The sequence below is a fragment of the Ovis aries genome, chromosome 2 (assembly GCF_016772045.2).
Source record: "Ovis aries strain OAR_USU_Benz2616 breed Rambouillet chromosome 2, ARS-UI_Ramb_v3.0, whole genome shotgun sequence".
Lineage (NCBI taxonomy): Eukaryota > Metazoa > Chordata > Mammalia > Artiodactyla > Bovidae > Ovis > Ovis aries.
Window position 1 is genome coordinate 235,503,663 of NC_056055.1, and position 19,759 is coordinate 235,523,421.

Here is a 19,759-nt window from a genome sequence, read left to right on the forward strand (position 1 = left end):
CTCTGAAGAGGGCAGCAGCTGCTGCCTTTCCACTTATCTCTAGAATGAAGAAAGAGGGCATCTCACCCTGCTCGGGGCAGAGAGTTAGCTGGAATACCACGAGCAGGGCCTGAGCAGCACACACAGGTAGGGCTGGGTTGTGTGTGCTTCCTCTCTCTGGAAGATCCAAAGCAAGGTTGGAGAAAAACTCTTTGGGAGGTGGAAGAATTTATTCATTCAGTTAACAGCTATGTCAAGTACTCTCCTAGGAGTTCCTGGTGCCTGTCAGTTAGGAGCTGGGGAGAGTACAGTGGGTGCAGGAGGTAGAGGAGTGGGAGAGGTCAGGAGCAGGAATTACAAAGGTCTAAATGTCACAACAGAGGAGGGCAGGACACCTTGGGTACCTGATGGACTATAGCAGTCAGGGAAGGCTGCTTGGAGGAAAAGGCTTTTGAAAAAGGGATAAAATCTCTTGATAAAATGCTTGAAGGTAGAAAGGGTAAAAACTGAAAATAAAAGCTGAATATTTCCTACCACTATCCCTAGTAGTAACAGCTGTTAATAGTGTTATGTAGTTTTATAGGAATTTTCCATGTGTAGCCAGTTGTAAATACATCTTTGGAACTCCTTTTTAAAAAACGACACTCTACTAAGCATCTATTCTGCTGGTTACTTTTTCTTACTTCACAATATATCCTGTGCCTTTTCCCACGTCTATAGAGATTTGGCTCATTCCTTTTGAAGGCTGTGTGTGGTATGAGGAAGTAATTTTTGAAAGGTAAAAGCTGAAGAATGTGTGAGGTTAGGAAGGCAAAGGGGTGGTACCCTAAGGAACAGAATCTGGGAAAACAAAAACAGCATAGATCTCCCTAACTATACTTCCTAACATCTCCTTCTTTTCTCCTGTTTTCAGACCTTGCTCTCTCGCCCTTCTGCCACGTTTTCCCCACTCTAATTTGCAAAGCAATTCAGCTCCTTTGTCTTGCCTAGCCCCGGGGAGTTTCATTCTTCATGCCAAAGCAACTTATTAAGTATTTTCTAAACAAAGATCCTGTATACCCAGAGAAAAATTATGCCACTCCCCTAACAGAAAAAAAGTAGCTGCAGGCAGTTGTGGTTTTAAATAGCAATTAAGAGGGGGGGGGGCATGAAATCTGTTACATAAAGCACCTGGCAGTTCATAAATGGTGGTTGTTTGTTACTATTATTATTTTATATGTGCTGATGGATAAGTTGGTTGCTGCAAGAACCCTTTATTCTGGAGCACTCACCTCTTGGTTGGCAGCTTTTAAGTGTGCAGGGATGGTGTTTTATTCGTCTTCATACTCCCATCTCTCAGCTCAGGGCCTGGCACAGAGCAGAGATGCCAGAAATAAGTGTTGAGCTGAGCACTCAGGGGCTGGAGTGTGCTGCTCTGAGCAGACGCTGAGTCCTGGATGTTGTGGGCCTGATATAGATGCTTTTGAACACTAGAGATCAGAATCAAAGACTTCTGGCCCTGGGGGATCTCATTATCAAGCTGGGTCTTAGGAAACATCATCTCATATCCCAAACTGTAAAATATCAATACCAATAGTGCCCAGATTAGTGCTATCATCATTTCTTTTGTCTTTTGGAGGTGGGGCTAAGCTTCCCTCCTGGTTTTTTAGGCATGAAATAGAAACAGTAATGTGCACAAATCTCTTTTTAAAAAATTTTCATGGTGTATGGCAGAAACCAACACACTATTGTAAAAACTTTAAAGTATTTATTTTAATTGAAGTATAATTTTTTTATTTTTTGGCCACACCACACGGTGTGTGGGGTTCTTAGTTCCCCTACCAGGAATCAAACCTGTACCCCCGCTGCATTGGAGGCACAGAGTCTTAACCCCTGGACCATGAGGGAAGTCCCTGAAGCATAGTAATGCTGTGATATTATATAAATTACCGGTGTATAATATAGTGATTTACAATTTTAAAGGTTATACTCCATTTAGAGTTATTATAAAACATTAGCTATGTTTTCCGTGTTTGTACAAATGCACAGATCTTAAAAATCTTAAATAAACAGCTAAATGTTTATACTGTAAACACCTTTATAATCACCATCCAGATCAAGATACAAACCATTTTCAGCACCTCAGCAAGCCTCCTGTGGCCCCCTTTCAGGTGCATCCCCTTCCACAATAGAAGCTACACCGTATGACCTCCATCACCATCAGCTGGTTATATCTGTATTTGAGCTTTTTATAAATAAAATCACACAGTCTGGCTTCTTTCACTCAACATAACTGTTAAGATTCATCTGTGTCAGTACTAAGTTCTTGCTTGTGTGTGGTGTGGTATTGTATTTAATGAACATATAACAAAGGACATTTGGTTTGTTCTTCTGAATAAAGCTGTTACAAACGTTCTCTTACAAATCTTTTGATGGCCTTAAGCACTTATTTCTCTTGGCTATATATATGTGAGTAGAATTGTTAGGGCAAAGCAGATACATATGTTTTGCTTTAATAAATTACTGCCAGTTTTCCAAAATGGTTGTGCCAGTTTACACTCCCGTTGGCAGTTCTATTTGCTTGGCATCCTTGCTGATACTTTCAGTCCTTTTAATTTCATTCGTTTTGATAGGTGTGTAATGGCATCTCATTGTTTTCATGTGTTTTCTCTAATAAGTAATGATGTTTTCATATGCTGATTTCATGTGCTTATTGGCCATTTGGATGCCCTTTTCTTTCTTTTTTATTTTTGGCTACAATGGCACCCCACTCCAGTACTCTTGCCTGGCAAATCCCATGGACGGAGGAGCCTGGTGGGCTGCAGTCCATGGGGTCGCTAAGAGTCGGACACGACTGAGCGACTTCCCTTTCACTTTTCGCTTTCCTGCATTGGAGAAGGACATGGCAACCCACTCCAGTGTTCTTGCCTAGAGAATCCCAGGGACGGGGAAGTCTAGTGGGCTGCCGTCTATGGGGTCGCACAGAGTCGGACACGACTGAAGCGACTTAGCAGCAGCAGCAGCACACTTTTAAAATAAAAAAAAATTGTTATTTTTGACTGTGCTGGGTCTTCATTGTGATGTGTGGGCTTTCTTTAGTTGTGGTGAGTGGGGGCTATGCTAATTACAGTTCTCGGGTTTCTCTTGTTGGGGAGCACAGGCTTAGTCGCTCCTCGGCATGTGGAATCTTAAGTATCTGGACCAGGGATCAAACCCATGTCCTCTGTATTGGCCAGCAGAGTCAACCACTGGGCCACCAGGGAAGTCTGTCATTGACCGTTTCAACGAGTCTGTTCAGCCTTGATCTTCTCAGCCAGAAATGTCTCACCCACACTTCAGTGACCATCCTGCAGCTGCCTCCAGAGATTCTGCACCTAAACCCTACATGCACATGTCCAAACCGACTCTTTGATATCTCTAACAGGATGACCCTCATGCCCCTCAAAAATAACACCCCAAACTGAAATCTTCAACTCCTCTTAGGCCCAAATCGATTTGCCTTCCTTTGTGCTCCGGCCAAGTTCATGATCCAGGCAATCATCCTCACTCGCACTGTTCCTCTTAATGCTCAGACCACGGTTTCACATGGGCTTCCCAAGTGGCGCTAGCAGTAAAGAACCTGCCTGCTGATGCAGGAGATGTAAGAGATGCAGGTTTAGTACCTGGGCCCAAAAGATCTGCTGGAGGACGGCATCACAATCCACTCCAGTGTTCTTGCCTGGAGAATCCCATGGACAGAGGAGCCTGGCGGGGTACACGGTCCATAGGGTCACAAAGAGTTGAACACAACTGAAGTGACTTTCGGAGAAGGCAATGGCACTCCACTCCAGTACTTTTGCCTGGAAAATCCCATGGACGGAGGAGCCTGGTGGGCTGAAGTCCATGGAGTTGCTAGAGTCGGACAGACTGAGCGATTTCACTTTCACCTTTCACTTTCATGCATTGGAGAAGGAAATGGCAACCCACTCCGTGTTCTTGCCTGGAGAATCCCAGGAATGGAGAAGTCTCGTGGGCTGCCATCTATGGGGTCGCACAGAGTCGGGCACGACTGAAGCGACTTAGCAACAGCAGCAGTAGCAGAAGTGACTTTAACAAACAACACGCAGTTTCACATATCTCAAGAAACCTTCACAACCCGTTTCCTTCTTACCCCTTCCATGCCCCTCCTTGTCCTGAGACGTCCTCAGGTCTCCTCTTACAGTTACTTCCTCTGGGTTAGGTGTTTCCTATGTGCTCCTCCAGCCACTTCCTTTTACATGTCATTTATCACACGCCTTTGTAATCACCAGGATCATTGCCTGAATCCCTGGATCAGCCGTCTGTTGTTCTTGCCTACTTAGCATTCATTCCCCGCTTCTTAGTTAGCACTCTAGTTTTCCCTGGGAACCATCCCTCTTTCCTCAATCTGTGTGGTCTGGGTAGGGCTGCACGGGAGGGTGTGCCTGTCCCTCAGGCCTGGCTAGTTGTCATATTCCATCCTTAAGCCCCATAACTGGGTCAGTGTTAGGCATGGAATCAAGGTAGTTGATCAGAGCCAATCTTAGGGGTTTCCCTGGAACAAATGGGAAAGAAATTCTTTTTCAAGGGCAGGAGTTAGAAGAGGGATGGCATTGACAGGCTAAGAAGAAAACCTGGAGCCAGGGACAGCCATCACAATACCACCAGAAGGAGAAAAGCTGCTTGAGAATGGAGGAAACTCAGAGGAGAGCAGGATCAAGGTAGGAGGAGATTGACTCCCACTGACATTTTTTTAATTTAAAAAAATGTTATTATTTTTGGCTGTGCTGGGTCTTCGTTGCTGCCTGGGCTTTTCTGAGGCTGCGGCAAGTGGGGGCTACCCTTCAGCTGCATGTGTGGGCTTCTCATCTCTGTGGCTGCTCTTGTTGCTGAGCACAGGCTCTGGGATGCAAGGGCTTCCGTACTTGCAGCACGTGGGCTCAGTAGTTGCGGCTCCTAGGCTCTAGGGCACAGGCTCAATAGTTGTGGCCCACAGGCTTATTTGCTCCATGCCATATGTGGTCTTCTCAGATCAGGGATTGAATCCATGTCTCCTGAATTGGCAGGCAGACTCTTTACTACTGAGTCACCAGGGAAGCCTCCACTGACATTTTCCAGCCCATGGATCAACCAGCCTGAGGTCCACCCTTCCAATCAACTTTTCAGTAAAGTGAGCCAACAAATTCCCCTTTGCTTAAGCTAGTGTGAGTTGGTTTCTGTCACTTGCAACCAAAACTGTACTAATACATTCTCCCATTAGACTGCAAACTCTGTGAAGGAAGCAGTGCCTGGCATAGAATAGGGATTTAGCAAACAGAGGTGTACGGAAGGAAAAGAAGAGCTCCTCTTCTTCACTTTGCTAGTCGCTTCTCCCAACTTCTCCCACCTGATGATGTTCTAGCACCATCCTCAAGTTTCCCTTTGCAGGTTCGGGGGTCGCTCACTCACCCTCCACCACGGATGTCTGTTCCCTGATTGCTCTCTAAGCTTACCTGCTTGTCCCATAGACACTCTGATGGCCGTTCCTCAGCTCTCTGTTCTCCACGTTACCTTTGCTGATCAATCCAACCAGCCACGCATTCTAAGTGGACGATCTCTCATCTGTGTTACTGATTATTAGATTCTACAATCCTGCATAGCATGTTTTTCATTTTTAGAGCTTTGATGGATTTTCTCATAATCTTCATTTAGCTTTATTGTCAAACTACAAAGTAGCAGTTGTTAAATGCCTAAGTTCAGAAGGTTGACTCAACGAGTCAAATCCCAGCACTATCACTTGCCAGCTGTGTGACTTTGAGGAAGTGACTTAACCTCTCTGAGCCTCAGATGCCCCATCTATAAAATGGAGATGATAACATGACTTACTTTATAGTGTTTTTGTGAGAAGTTAATGAATTGATTACTGTGAAAAGACTTGTTTACACTCTGGGAAAATTACCACATGAGACATTTCACAAAGGAAGTGAAAACAAGGCCAATTTTCCAAGTGGCTAAAGATGGTTTGTTGGCAGTGGGAGATGGGGCAGGCTAATACCGTGAGCGTCTTACCAGTAACCCCTAGTGGGTTCCTTTGTTTTCTGTATTCCATCTGTAATGTGTTCTGACATCACTAATGAAATTATCTTCAAGTGTTTGGCGTCTCATTAGGGTTTGAGAGCTGGAGTGCTGACCAAGCGGATTTAACCACAAAGGGGCGCTAGTGGTGTTTGCTGCAAAAACTTGGGGAATAGTGTTGCTTACATTATATGTACATAAGTTAAGGTCACTGACTGTGATTCCAGCACATGTACATACATGTTAGAGAGAAAATTCAGGAACTCCTCCAGCCACTACCTAACTCTGAGATTGCCCACAGCTGGACTGCAGTAAAACATTTCAGTTGTAAGAGCTTGGGCTTCACAACCGGTCATCCCTGGGTTTAGGTGTCTTCTCTGCCTGTTGCTTACTTGTGTAAACTTAAACTAGTAATTTAATCCTCTCTGAGTCTCAGTTTTCTCCTCTGTAGAAATGGATAAAGTAATTGCTTCTAAGGGGCCAATCTGAGGGGTTCCAGTTCACAACATCTTCTCTATTATTGATAGCACCTATTTCACAAGGTGGTTGTGAGGATTAAGTGAAATGGTTTCCACAAGGCAATGAGTTAAGTGGTCTGCACATAGAAAGCACTGGGTAAATAAGAGTTGCTATTATGGCACCCCACTCCAGTACTCTTGCCTGGAAAATCCTATGGACCGAGGAGCCTGGTGAGCTGCAGTCCATGGGGTCGCAAAGAGTCAGACACAACTGAGCGACTTCACTTTCACTTTTCACTTTCATGCATTGGAGAAGGAAATGGCAACCCACTCCAGGGTTCTTGCCTGGAGAATCCCAGGGACAGGGGAGCCTAGTGGGGTGCCGTCTATGGGGTCGCACAGAGTTCACGACTGAAGAGACTTAGCAGCAGCAGCAGCAGCAGCAGCATTATTAGTTATTGTATATGTAGAAGTGCTTCTGTTATCATCGTTACAGCAGGAGAATGTAGAGTCAGGCGAGTTAATGAGGAAGCCTTTCTGAAGAGACTCTAAGGCTTAAACTGGATTTGAAAGGTAGGGAGGAAACTATTTTGGCTGAAAAGATCAGGGTGAGTTGTTTTGTAAAGGAAGAAGAGGGAACAGGTGTCTGTGTGGCCAAAACGAGATACTTGGATGCAGCTCAGCCCTGTCCTCAGGGCCCTCTTGGGCCCCAGCCAGTCGTGGGGAATCCCAGAAGCTTCTCTGGCTTGGCTGCAGGAGGAAACAGACATCTCCTATGGAGAGAAAGGGAAGTCACGAGCTGCTGCCTTGTGGTGCCTGAGACTGGGGCCAAACCGGCCGGCAGGCAGATTTCCCTGGGGTCAGAGGAGCTGGCGGGGTGAGGGCCTGAGGGTCCAGGGCTCTGGCCACATGGTCCACTGGCCGGGCAGCTGCTTTCTCTCTGCAAGTTTAGCATCTTCTTCCCAGATGCTCAGAATTCCTAGCTCCTGTGTGCCAACACGGGGCTCTTCTCCCGGGAAGGGAGGTGAGCACTGTACAGGGAACTATGAGAGTACTAAAGCTCTGAGCTTCCGAAGTTCTTCATGGGACTTTATGCGAGAGACAGCCAGATGAGGCTTTCGGGCCATCTCCTGTCTGCCTCTCTGGATCCATCTCTCATCCTGCTCTGGGTCTGCCTGGTTTTGCTACACCTACAGGCTTTTTGCCTTCTGGCTTCTTTCTAGGCCTATTCATTGAGGAGCCTGTGGATGACAGGCAAGAGGAGAGAGAGGTATTTACACCCCTGGCTCCCTCCACAAGCTGGCAGTACTCTGTGATGGACAGCCACTGCTCTTCCACCAAAGGCCCTCCCCTGGGTCCAGGTGACTGTTTTCTCCTGTGTTCTTCAGGCCTAGATGTAGCGACAACTCCTCAGTTATTACTAGCCCCAGGTCACCATGCTTCCCATTGAGGTTCTCTTACGCTGAGCTTCCCTGGTGGCTCAAATGGTAAAGAATCTGTGTGCAATACAGGAGACCCAGGTTCAGTCCCTGGGTCAGGAAGATCCCTGGAAAAGGGAATGGCTACCCACTCCAGTATTCTTGCTTGGAAAATTCCATGGACAGAGGAGATTGGCGGGTTATAGTCCATGGGGTCGCAAAGAGTCGGACACGACCGAATGACCAACACTTTCATTTTCACTTTACATTGTCTATGCCATAGAAAATAAACCCTCCTCAAATGATTCTAGTTTGAGTGTGCCATCTGCTTTCAGTTGGGACCCTGTCTGATGCATTTGCCAAGTAAGGATTTTTTGGTTGTCTTTAGGCGGAGAGAGAGAGAATGTGAATTCTTGTCTCATTATTGCTTCAAGTACCTGAAGCTTGAGGTACAGACTTGAGACGTGTTTGCTCAAGTGTTTAGGCAAGAGCTCAGAGTTTGCAGGTTTCAGTGTCTTTCTATCCTTCAGCTCTGTTTCCTTTGGATTTGCATGGTGCTCAGGCATTCTCTCTACCTGACAACCCCCAGCAAATCCAAACTTATAGCCTCCCAATGTCACATCCAAAGCCAGGTTCATGTCTTTCCCGAAGGATTCAACAAAGATCCAGCATTCTTGTTGGCTCTGCATGGGCCACAAGATCACTCTTTAAAAAAATTTTTTTTTTTTTTTAATTTATTTGGTGGTACCAGGTCTTGGTTTTGGCACACAGGATCTACTCTCTTTGATTTGGCATGTGGAATTTTTTTTTTTTTTAGTTGTGGCATTTGAACTCTTAGTTATGGCATGTGGGATCTAGTTCCCTGACCAGGAATTGAACCCAGGCCCCCTGCACTGGGGGTGTGGAATCTTAGCCACTGGACCACAAGGGAAGTGCCACAAGTTCACCCATGAAGCAATTGGTGTGACCAGGAAGATGGGATAAGCAAATGGCCAGATCTGAGTCACACACCCTCACTAAAAGCTTGAAATAGAGGTGTCAACTCCACCCTTGTGTCAAATCACAAGGCCTAAGGAGGGGGGAGGGTGGTTCTCTAAAGAGCGAAGGTGCTCTAACCAAAAGAGGAGGTATGGATGTTGAGCAAGATAAAACCACAGGAGTCTATTCTACTTGGCTGTGTGAATTTGGATAAGTAACCTAACCTCTGGAACTTTTATGTCCTCTCCCCCAAGCGTACTAAGAATATCTAGTGATTCTTGAGTAGTTACTGTGTGCCAGGCCCTACACCAAGTGTTTTAGATGAATCTTCGTTTAGTAATGACCATTATTTCCTCCTCTCTACAGTAAGATAAAACAGCTTTCCCAGGATTCCAAAAGCCTAGATGTGGCAGAGATGGAACGTGAGCCCAGATTTGTCTGATCCAAGAGCATGTACTATTATACCCTGGTAGCTCAGTCAGTAAAGAATCTGCCTGCAATGGAGGAGACCTGGGTTTGATCCCTGAGTTGGGAAGATCCCTGGAAGAGGGCATGGCAACCTTCTCCAGTATTCTTGCCTGGAGATTCCCCACGGACAGAAGAGCCTGGCGGGGCTGCAGTCCACGGGGTCGCAGAGTCTGACATGACTGAGCGACTAAGCACAGCATAGCCTCTTATTTGATTTTTACTTTTGGCTGCACTGGGTCATCATTGCAGAGCATGTGGGCTCAGTAGTTGCAGTGTGAGGGTTTAGTTGCCCCATGGTGTGTGGGATGTTATTTGCCTGACCAGCGATCAAACCTGCATCCCTTGCATTGGAAGGCAAATTCTTAACCACTGGATTGCCAAGGAAGTCCCTGCCTCTTAGTTTAGAGCCCAGTTTGTAAAGTTGTGGGGACTAAGCTTGCAAGGTTGTTGTGAGGATTAAAAGAGATGCAATAAAAATGATATAGCCAACATTTATTACACTCTTACTATATGCCAGGCCCTGGGCCCAATGCTCTAATGTGAGTTCATATTTAATCCTTGCAACAACTTTATGAGCCATAAGAACACCTGGTACAACCCCTTCCCAGTATGAATTCAGTGATACCTTCTCTCCCCTTATGCTCCTGACTTTCCTCTTCGTTTTGGTTCAAGCACCTCTGCCGTGTGCTGGGTTCTTCAATGTCGTTGAGTGTCTCTGAGCTATTTACCCTGTTGCTTAGAAGCTTAGAAAAACCAGGTTCAGAGCTCACAGGAGATTGGAGAAGTCCTCATGGGGAGACAGGGCTCAATCAGAGGAAAGGGGAAATAGGCCTGAGGGAAGTGATGTGATTAGTGTTATCGCATCTGTGTTTTTCCCCTGAGCACCTTTGGTCACTTTTAAACATCTCAGGGGAACTGGGGTTTACCCTTTGGGGAAGTGAGAGAGATAGAGAGTTGATGAGTCCAAGGCTTCCCAGAAAGCTGATATGAGGACCACATATAAATTCTGGTTTTCCCTCCGGTTCTCTGGACTGTTTCATCCTGGGGTTAGTTGTCCATTATCTTTGCTTTTTTGAAAATTTTAAACATTTGTTTATTTATTTGGCTGCACCAGGTCGTAGCTGCAGCCTGAGGGATCTTTGATCTTGGTTGTAACATGCAGGGATCTTTTTAGTTGTGGCATGTTGGGATCTAGTTCTCTGACCAAGGATCAAACCCAGGCCCCCTGCATTGCGAGCGTGGAGTCTTAGACAGTGGACAACCAGGGAAGTCCCTATTGTCCATCGTATTTGACTCTTCCTTCCTTCTCTTTTTTCTATTAGGTGCCAGGACCCGACATTTCTCCCAAATGATTATTGTTACCTGAAAGATTGTTGAAAACTTTGACCAAGTTTTCTCCATTGGGATTGAGGGCAGGGACTGTATCTTTCATTGTTTGTGTTTCCAGCAACTAAGTGCATGTTTAATTGAACTTAATAATAGTGATAATTTATTCAGAGCCTCCTGTGAACCAGTTACTTCACGGATCCTCACATTTGATTCTCACAACAACCTTGTGTTAGAGCTACTGCTTTTATCCTTATTTTACAGAAGAGGAGTATGTGGCTCTAAGATAGGTGACTTGTCTAAGGTCACGAGGCGAGCAAGTGGCTGAATGGTAAGCCAATGAGTAGCTTGGACGTCTCTTTTGAACTCCAGACTCACGTATCTAACTGTCTTTTTAACATATCCTCTTGAATGTCCAATGGGCATCTGAAAATTAACATGCCCAGGATTGAGTTCCTGGTCCATTCCCCCTAACCTCTGATCAATTAATTGCAACTGCATCTTTCAGTTCTTCAGAACATCAACCTTGAAATATCCTTAATTTCTCTCTCTCATACACCCTAGCTCCAGGCTATCAACACACTCGGTCAGCTCTACCTTCAAAATAACTCCAGAGTTGACCCTTTCTCACCCTCTCCACTACTCCTTTTCTGGTCCAAGCCATCGTCATCATTACTGTAACAGCCTCCTAGCTGATTTTCTTGCTTTTGCCTTTGCCCTCTGTAATCTGTTCTCAACAGATTCAAATGTCACCTCTCTGCTTGAAAACCTTCAGCGGTTAAAGTCATGAGTAAAAGCCAAAGTCCATAGTCTAAGCCACAAGGCGTTATCTGAGCTGGCTTCCTGAGACTTCTCAGACCTCATGTTCCAGGCTCCTCCTCCCCATTACTTCAGAGCCTTTGCATATGCTGTCCGCTCCGCCTGGAAAATCTCTTCCCCCAAATATACACATGACTAGCTTCTGGATCTCTTTCAGGTCTTTGTTCCAATGCCATCTTGTGAGGCTTTTGCTGGATATTCTACCTAAAATTTCACACCCTCTCCTGATATTTCTTTCCTATTCATCTTTCCTATGTTATTTTTTTCTCTTTAGGACTTAACACCATCTAAGATAATGTATTAATATACTCTGGTTTATTATCAGTCTTTTCACTAAAATGTATGCTCCTTTATAGCAGGAGTTAGGTTATTATTCTTCCAAACTGACTCTCCAGCTCCTTTAGCAATGCCTGGCACATATGAGGGGCTTGGTAAATATTTGTTGAATAAACGTCTGAATGAAGGAGAAAAGAGGTCTTTTGACTCATCCCATTGTTCCACGCTACCTCTCCAAACTCAGTGTCTTTGTGATATACAAATTGGGTTTTGGTTTTTTTTGTTTTGTTTTTGGCTGTGCTACACAGAATGTGGGATCTTAGTTCCCTGGCCAGGAATTGAGCCCACACCTCCTGCATTGAAAGCGTGGAGTCTCAATCACTGAACTACCAGGAAAGTCCTCACAGTCGTTATTTGATGATGTTCACATAGGGCCCCAGTGCTGCTGGGGTTCTTGGGGATTAATAAATAGCACCCTCCTTGCCTGAAAGAGTTCTGAACCATTTAATAAATAAGATAAATATATAAGATATACAGAGACTAAGATAGTTTTATTATTGATAAAACTGATGTTGGATATAGTGGCTTATGTCTGTAGATAGGTTTGCTTCCTAACCTAACCCCAGAATTAGTCCAAATTAATCACCCACTCACCGGTAGTGCCTGATGCTGTAGAGACATAGATATAGAGAAGCTTGCGGAATGCCTCCTGGAAATCCAGGAGGAAAGGAGTGTGCAGAACTACACATAACAGTTCTTTATCCCGAACTCAGATCCATTGAGTCATTTCTCTGCTTTAGGGGAAGAGTGAATTAGAGGCAGAGAGAAGACAGGATTATTGTATCAATGAATGCCTTGTCCATGGAAGGAAAACATCAGGAGGAAATTATGGGTGTTTCCCATTTCCACACACACACACACACACACACACACACAAAGTCCTTTTTTAAAAAATAATAGCTTTATTGCCATATACTAGGTGGGTACAAAATAATTGCAGTTTTGCACTGTTGAACTTTGCCATTTGATATTGGAATATGTTCTTAAATGTGGTTATGTTATATATCATTTTAATACTCATTTCTTACTTCATGTTTTTTAAAAATATTTATTTATTTATATATTATTATTAGCTAAGTTGGGTCATTGTTTAAGAGCACACGCTTAGTTGCACCGTGGCATGTGGGATCTGACCAAGGATTGAACCTGCGTCCTGACCAGGGATCAAACCTGCGCCCCCTGCATCAAAAGCATGGAGTCTTAACCACTGGACCACCAGGGAAGTCCGTCACTTCATGTTTTTTTGCTAATGACTTATTATGTGGGCGTCCCTGGGGGCTCAGATGATAAAAGTGTCTGCCTGCAGTGTGGAAAACCCAGGTTCGATCCCTGGGTCAGGAAGATCCCCTGGAGAAGGAAATGGCAACCCACTCCAATACTCTTGCCTGGAAAATTCCATGGATGGAGGAGCCTGGTGGACTACAGTCCATGGGGTCGCAAAGAGTCGGACACAACTGAGTGACTTCACTTACTATGTATATTTTATATTTATTTTAGACTATGGAAATGATGTTAGACAAAAAGTAAATTTGAGCGATTTTCTTGAGTTCAAAATGGGTCATAAAGCAGCAAAGACAACTCACAACATCAACAACACTTTGGGCCCAGGAACTGCTAATGAACGTACAGGGCAGTGGTGGTTCAAGAAGTTTTGCAAAGGAGACAAGAGCCTTGGAGATGAGGAGCGTAGTGGCAGGCCATCGGAATTTGACAAGGACCAACTGAGAGCAATCATAGAAGCTGATCCTCTTACAACTACAGGGGAAGTTGCTGAGGAACTCAACGTTGACCATTCTCTGGTCATTCAGCATTTGAAGCAAATTGGAAAAGTGGAAAAACTCGATAAATAGGGGCCTCATGAGCTGACTGGAAATCAAATAAATCATCGTTTTGAAGTGTCATCTTCTCTTAGCCTTTGCAACAACAATGAATCATTTTTCGATTGGATTGTGATGTTCGAGGAAAAGTGGATTTTACGAGATAACCAGCGACGACCAGCTCAGTGGCTGGACAGAGAAGAAGCTCCAAAGCACTTTCCAAAGCCAAACTTGCACCAAAAACGGTCATGGTCACTGTTGGTAGTCTGCTGCTGGTCTGGTCCACTACAGCCTTCTGAATCCCAGTGAAACCATTACATCTGAGAAGTATGCTCAACATATTGACGGGATGTGCTGAAAATTGCAGTGCCTGCAGCCGGCACTGGCCAACAGAATGGGCCCAATTCTTCTCCATGCCTCCGCCCGACCGTACATTGCATAACCAATGCTTCAAAAATTGAAAGAATCGGGCTACGAAATTTTGCCCCATCTGCCATATTCACCTGACCTCTCACCAACAGACTACCGCTTCTTCAAGCAACTTTTTGCAGGAAAAATGCTTCCACAACCAGCAGGAGGCAGAAGATGCTTTAAAAGAGTTTGTCGAATCCTGAAGCACAGATTTTTACACTACAGGAATAAACAAACTTATTTGTTGTTGGCAAAAATGTGCTGATTGCAATGGTTCCTACTTTGATTAATACAGATGTGTTTGAGCCTAGTTATAATGATTTAAAATTCATAGTCCCAAACCACAATTATGTTTGCACCAATCTCATAATTCACATACAACACAGTTCACTTTTAAGTATAAAGCTCAGTGATTTTTAGTATCTTCACACGATTGTGCTATCATCACCACACTCTAATTCCAGAAGATTTTCATTGCTCCATTATCCTTTGAAGCAAAAGATTTTCAATATTTACAAAGCCCCATTTATCTGTTTCTTTATTTTGCTGCTTGTCCTTTTGGTATCATATCTAGGAAACTATTGCCTAATACAATGTCACAAAGATTTGCTGCTATATCTTCTTCTAAGAGTTTTGTGGTTTTAGCTTTAACATTTAGGTCTATAATATATTTTGAATTGTATATATGGTATGAGTAGGGATCCAGCTTTGTCCTTTTGCCTATGGATATCCAATTGTTTCCTTTGCACTCTTGTCTAAAAGTAATTGAGCATAAATGTAGAGGTTTATTTCGAGACTCTCATTTCTATTTCATTCCCTGATGCTGGGAAAGACTGAAGGCAGGAGCAGAAGGGGACGACAGAGGATAAGACGGTTGGATGGCATCACTGACTCAATGGACATGAGTTTGAGCAACCTCTGGGAATTGGTGATGGACAGGGAAGACTGGCATGCTGCAGTCCATGGGGTCGCAAAGAGTCAGACACGACTGAGTGACTGAACTGAACTGAATCTTATTTTTTTTTAAATGTTTATTTGGCTGCACTGGGTCTTAGTTGCAGTGCTAGAGATCTTTAATCTTTGTTGTGGTGTCTTTAACTGGGTATATGGTATCTAGTTCCCTGATCAGGGATCAAACCTGGACCCCCTGCATTGAGAGTGCAGAATCTTAGCCACTGGACCACCAGGGAAGTCTCATCTTATTTTTTATTCTTGTGCAAGTACACACATTGATTATTTCAGCTATGTTAAGAAGCTTGAAATTTCCCCCCTAAGATTGTTTTGACTATTCTGTGTCATTTGCATTTCCATATAAATTTTAGCATCAGCTTGTCAATTTTTGCAAAAAAAAAAAAAAAAAGCCAGCTGAGATTTTGATAGGCCTTGCATTGAAACTGTAGATTAGTTTGGGGACCGTTATCATCTTACTCCCCAGAATCCCATCTGTTCATTCCAATCCATGAACAGATTTCTTTCCATTTAAGTCTTAGGTATCTTTTGGATCTTCTTTTAATCTCTTCTTTTTGCAATAACCTTTTGTAGTTTTCACTGTATGAATCTTGTACTCCTTTTGTTAAATTTATTCCTAAGTATATTCTTCTTGATGCCATTGTAAATAAATTTATTTTCTCAGTTTCATTTTCAGATAGTTCATTGCTAGTTATTATGGGCTAAATATTTGTGTCCCCGCAAAGTTCATTCATTGAAGTTCTAATCCCCAATGTGATGATGGTCTTTGGGAGATGATATGATCATGAGCATGAACCCAATGAATGGAATTAGAGCCATTACAAAAGGGACCCCGGAGAAGACAGCTGTCTGCAGCCCAGAAGAGGATCCTCACCAGAACCTGACCGTGCTGACACCCTGGTCTCAGACTTCCAGCTTCCAGAACTGTGAAAAATAAATTCTGTTGTTTTTAAGGCATCCAATCTATGGTATTCTATGATAGCAGCTGAATGGACTAAGATACAGTGTATAGAAATTCAACTGATTTTTGTGTATATCCTGTAACCTAGCCAAACTCATTTACTAGTTCTAATAGTTTTGTGTGTATGTGTGTGTGTGTGTGTGTGTATTTCTTATATGCAGAGTACATCATGCAAAATGCCAGCCTGGATGAAGAACAAGCTGGAATCAAGGTTGCTGGGAGAAATATCAATAACCTCAGATACACAGATGGCACCATCCTTATGGCAGAAAGCAAAGAAGAACTAAAGAGCCTCTTGATGAAGGTGAAAGAGGAGAGTGGAAATGTTGGTTTAAAACTAAACATTCAGAAAACGAAGATCATGGCATCTGGTCCCATCATTTCATGGCAAATAGATGGGGAAACAGTGGAAACAGTGGCAGACTTTATTCTTTTGGGCTCCAAAATCACTGCAGATGGTGACTGCAGCCATGAAATTAAAAGACACTTACTCCTTGGGAGAAAAGTTATGACCAACCTAGATAGCATATTAAAAAGAAGAAACATTACTTTGCCAACAAAAGTTCGTCTAGTCAAGGCTATGGCTTTTCCAGTAGTCATGTATGGATGTGAGACTTGGACTATAGAAAAGCTGAGCGCCGAAGAATTGATGCTTTTGAACTGTGGTGTTGGAGAAGACTCTTGAGAGTCCCTTGGACTGCAAGGACATCCAACCAGTCCATCCTAAAAGAGATCAGTCCTGAATATTCATTGGAAGGACTGATGGTGAAGCTGAAAATTCAATACTTTGGCCACCTGATGTGAAGAGCAGACTCATTTGAAAAGATCCCGATGCTGGGAAAGATTGAAAGCGGGAGGAAAAGCGGATGACAGAGGAGGAGATTGTTGGATGGCATCACTGACTCAATGGACATATGGGCTTCCCTGGTGGCTCAGAGGTTAAAGCGTCTGCCTCTAATATAGGAGACCTGGGTTCGACTCAATGGACATGGATTTGAGTAAGCTCCAGGAGTTGGTGATGGATAGGGAGGCCTGGTGTGCTGCAGTCCATGGGGTCGCAAAGAGTCAGACACGACTGAGCGACTGAACTGAACTGAACTGAGATTAGTTCTTTTTTCTTTTTGCCATCTCCAGAGATAGTCATTATTATTATGAATTTCTACTGTTTCCTTCCAATGTATTCTATACATATCTAAATAGAAATGTGTACTTTTTTTTTTTTTAGAAATGTGTACTATTATACAGATCGTTGTTTAAGACACAACACATTTACACTTATTGACAGTTACATATCGTGCCGGGTTTTTTTTTTAACTTAACAATGAATCTTGGAGACCATTTCAGAGTGGCACATATAGATCTACCTCATTCTTTTTAACAGCTGCATACTATTCCATTCTGTCCAAAGGCCCCCATACTGAGGGCTATTTAGATTGTTTGCAGTTTTGTGCTTTGCCAACAATTCTGCAACAAATATCCTTGTGCGAATTTATTTGTACATATCAAGCTGCTTTGACAAATACTTGAAACGTAATTAGAAGCATACAAGAACAAGAGCTTTATTTTATTTATTTTGGCCACACCACATGGCATGTGAGATCTTAGTTCCCCAGCCAGCATGGAACCTTCACCCCCTGCAGTGGAAGCTCGGAGTCTTAACCCCTGGACCCCCAGGGAAGTCCCAAGAGCTTTTATAATTGGGATGATTGCATTTATCTTCTTTCAACCCTGCCTTCTACTTTCTAGAATCTGAACTCCAGACCATCAGTGCTCTTTAGCGGGCAGGAAAGTTTTTCATCACTTACTCAGTACCCCACCCTCCAACAGGCCATGACCTGGGCTAAGGGAGGCTGAGTGTAATGACTGCAAACCCATCAGGACAGTGCTGTCCACGCCAAGCCAGAGGTTCCCAGGAGATTTTATATTCCAACTGCTAGAGCAAGCGGTGGTGTGCAGCACACTGATGACTGCAAGGGTAGCCAAAAGTCGCGATTCTGGGATGACCTTGGCCAATCACGATGTGACTGATGTGCTGTTTAGCTAGATCAGAACTGCCCTGTTCTGACCAGGAGAGGGCAGTAGTGAGCTGCCTAGCGTTTCTGCCAGGCTCACGGAAGGTTCCCCTCCCTGAACAAGGGGCTTCTGTCTGGAGCAGCTCCACAGAACCGGGCAGCCAGGTACGTCTCCCAGTGCTTGAAGAAGGAAGGCATATTAGAGGTAATCTGGTAGAATACGTATTGAGGACAATAGAGGAGAAAATAAAATCAAGGTGACTCCCTTCCCTTATGAAAATAGCTTCATTTTTTCTCATAAATATAAACACAATGTATACACACTATGTACATTTCAAACAATACAGGACAGTACAAAGGGAAGAAAAACACCTGAAATCCCATGGCCTGGGATAACCATTGTTCACATTGTCGGCAATATTTTTGTAACCTGCTTTTTTTTGAAGCTCAGAAAATGATGTGAACATCCATCTTTGTCTACACCTCAAATGTTAGAGGCCTTAGGGCTTGAACTTACATAAATGCTTCTTCAGTTTTCCCACCCAAGTTACCCCAAAGGCAGAGAAGATGAATGCATTGCTGGGCGAGTGGTGTGTGAGACAGTGTGTGTGATGCTGGGATGAGCAGGAGAAACTTCTTTGAAATATTGTGCTTATACCTTAAACATTCACATTTTGCATTTTACATTATAATATTTGGCAAACTACTCCCTGTTTATTTTAATTTAAGAAGGCTGTGTCTTTTGTTCTTCTAGTCTTTATAATATTCTGTTGTATATATGTACTAGCATCTATTAAAACAGTGTTGAACATGTCAATCATTTCCAATTTTTTTCCAATATAAACACTACTGCAATGAGCATTCTTATGCAAATGTATTTTTTTGGTCTGAATTATATCATTGGAATGAGTTCCAGAATAGGCATTTATATACCCTTTTTTAAAAAAATAATTAATTTCACTCTGTCAGGCCTTAGTTGCAGCACTCAGGATCTTCCGTTGCAGCATTTGGACTCTCTAGTTGTGGCGTGCTCGGTACTTGTGACATGTGGGTTTAGTTGCTCCTCAGCACGTGGGATCTTAGTTCCCTGATCAGGGGTTAAACTCAAGTCCCCTGCATTGCAAGGCAGATTCTTAACCACTGGACCACCAAGGAAGTGCCCAGAACTGGCATTTTTAAAAATAAAGATACTCTTTGCTTCCTCAATGCTTTTGAAAATTGGGTGCACATGATGAAAAGGGTGCTGATGGGGAGAAGGCTTGTTCCCTTAAACTTCCTTGTGTAGTCCTTGTTGTTGTTCTTCAGTTGCTAAGTCGTATCTGACCCCTTGTGACCCCATGGACTGCAGCATGCCCCCTGTCTTTCACTATCTCATGCGCACTGAGTTGGTGATGCTATCCAGCCATCTCATCCTCTGCTGCCCCCTTCTTTTGCCTTCAATCTTTCCTAGCATCAGGGTCTTTTCCAATGAGTTGGCTCTTCACATCAGGTGGCCAAAGTATTGGAGCTTCAGCATCAGTCCTTCCAACAAATATTCAGCATTGATTTCCTTTAGGATAGACTGGTTTGATCTCCTCACAGTCCAAGGAACTCTCAAGAGTCTTCTCCAACTGGCACCTTTTAGTGGCCTGGTTCTAGGCTTGGACCCAACCCCTTTTTTTGCATTCAGCACAAAATGATTACATGGCTTCTTGGTGCCCAGCACTGTGCTAAATAAAACCTTTCCACCTTATCTCATTCACTCTTAACTACCTGGTAGGGTGGGCGTTATTATTCC

The 19,759-nt window shown here is 43.7% G+C and overlaps 1 non-coding gene across 1 annotated transcript; it reads right to left on the reverse strand.

The window, feature by feature from the left end:
- Positions 1–15,157: 15,157 nt before the first annotated feature.
- Positions 15,158–15,230, reverse strand: TRNAE-CUC (transfer RNA glutamic acid (anticodon CUC)). The gene has a single exon. It is a non-coding gene; the product is annotated as a tRNA-Glu (tRNA).
- Positions 15,231–19,759: the final 4,529 nt, after the last annotated feature.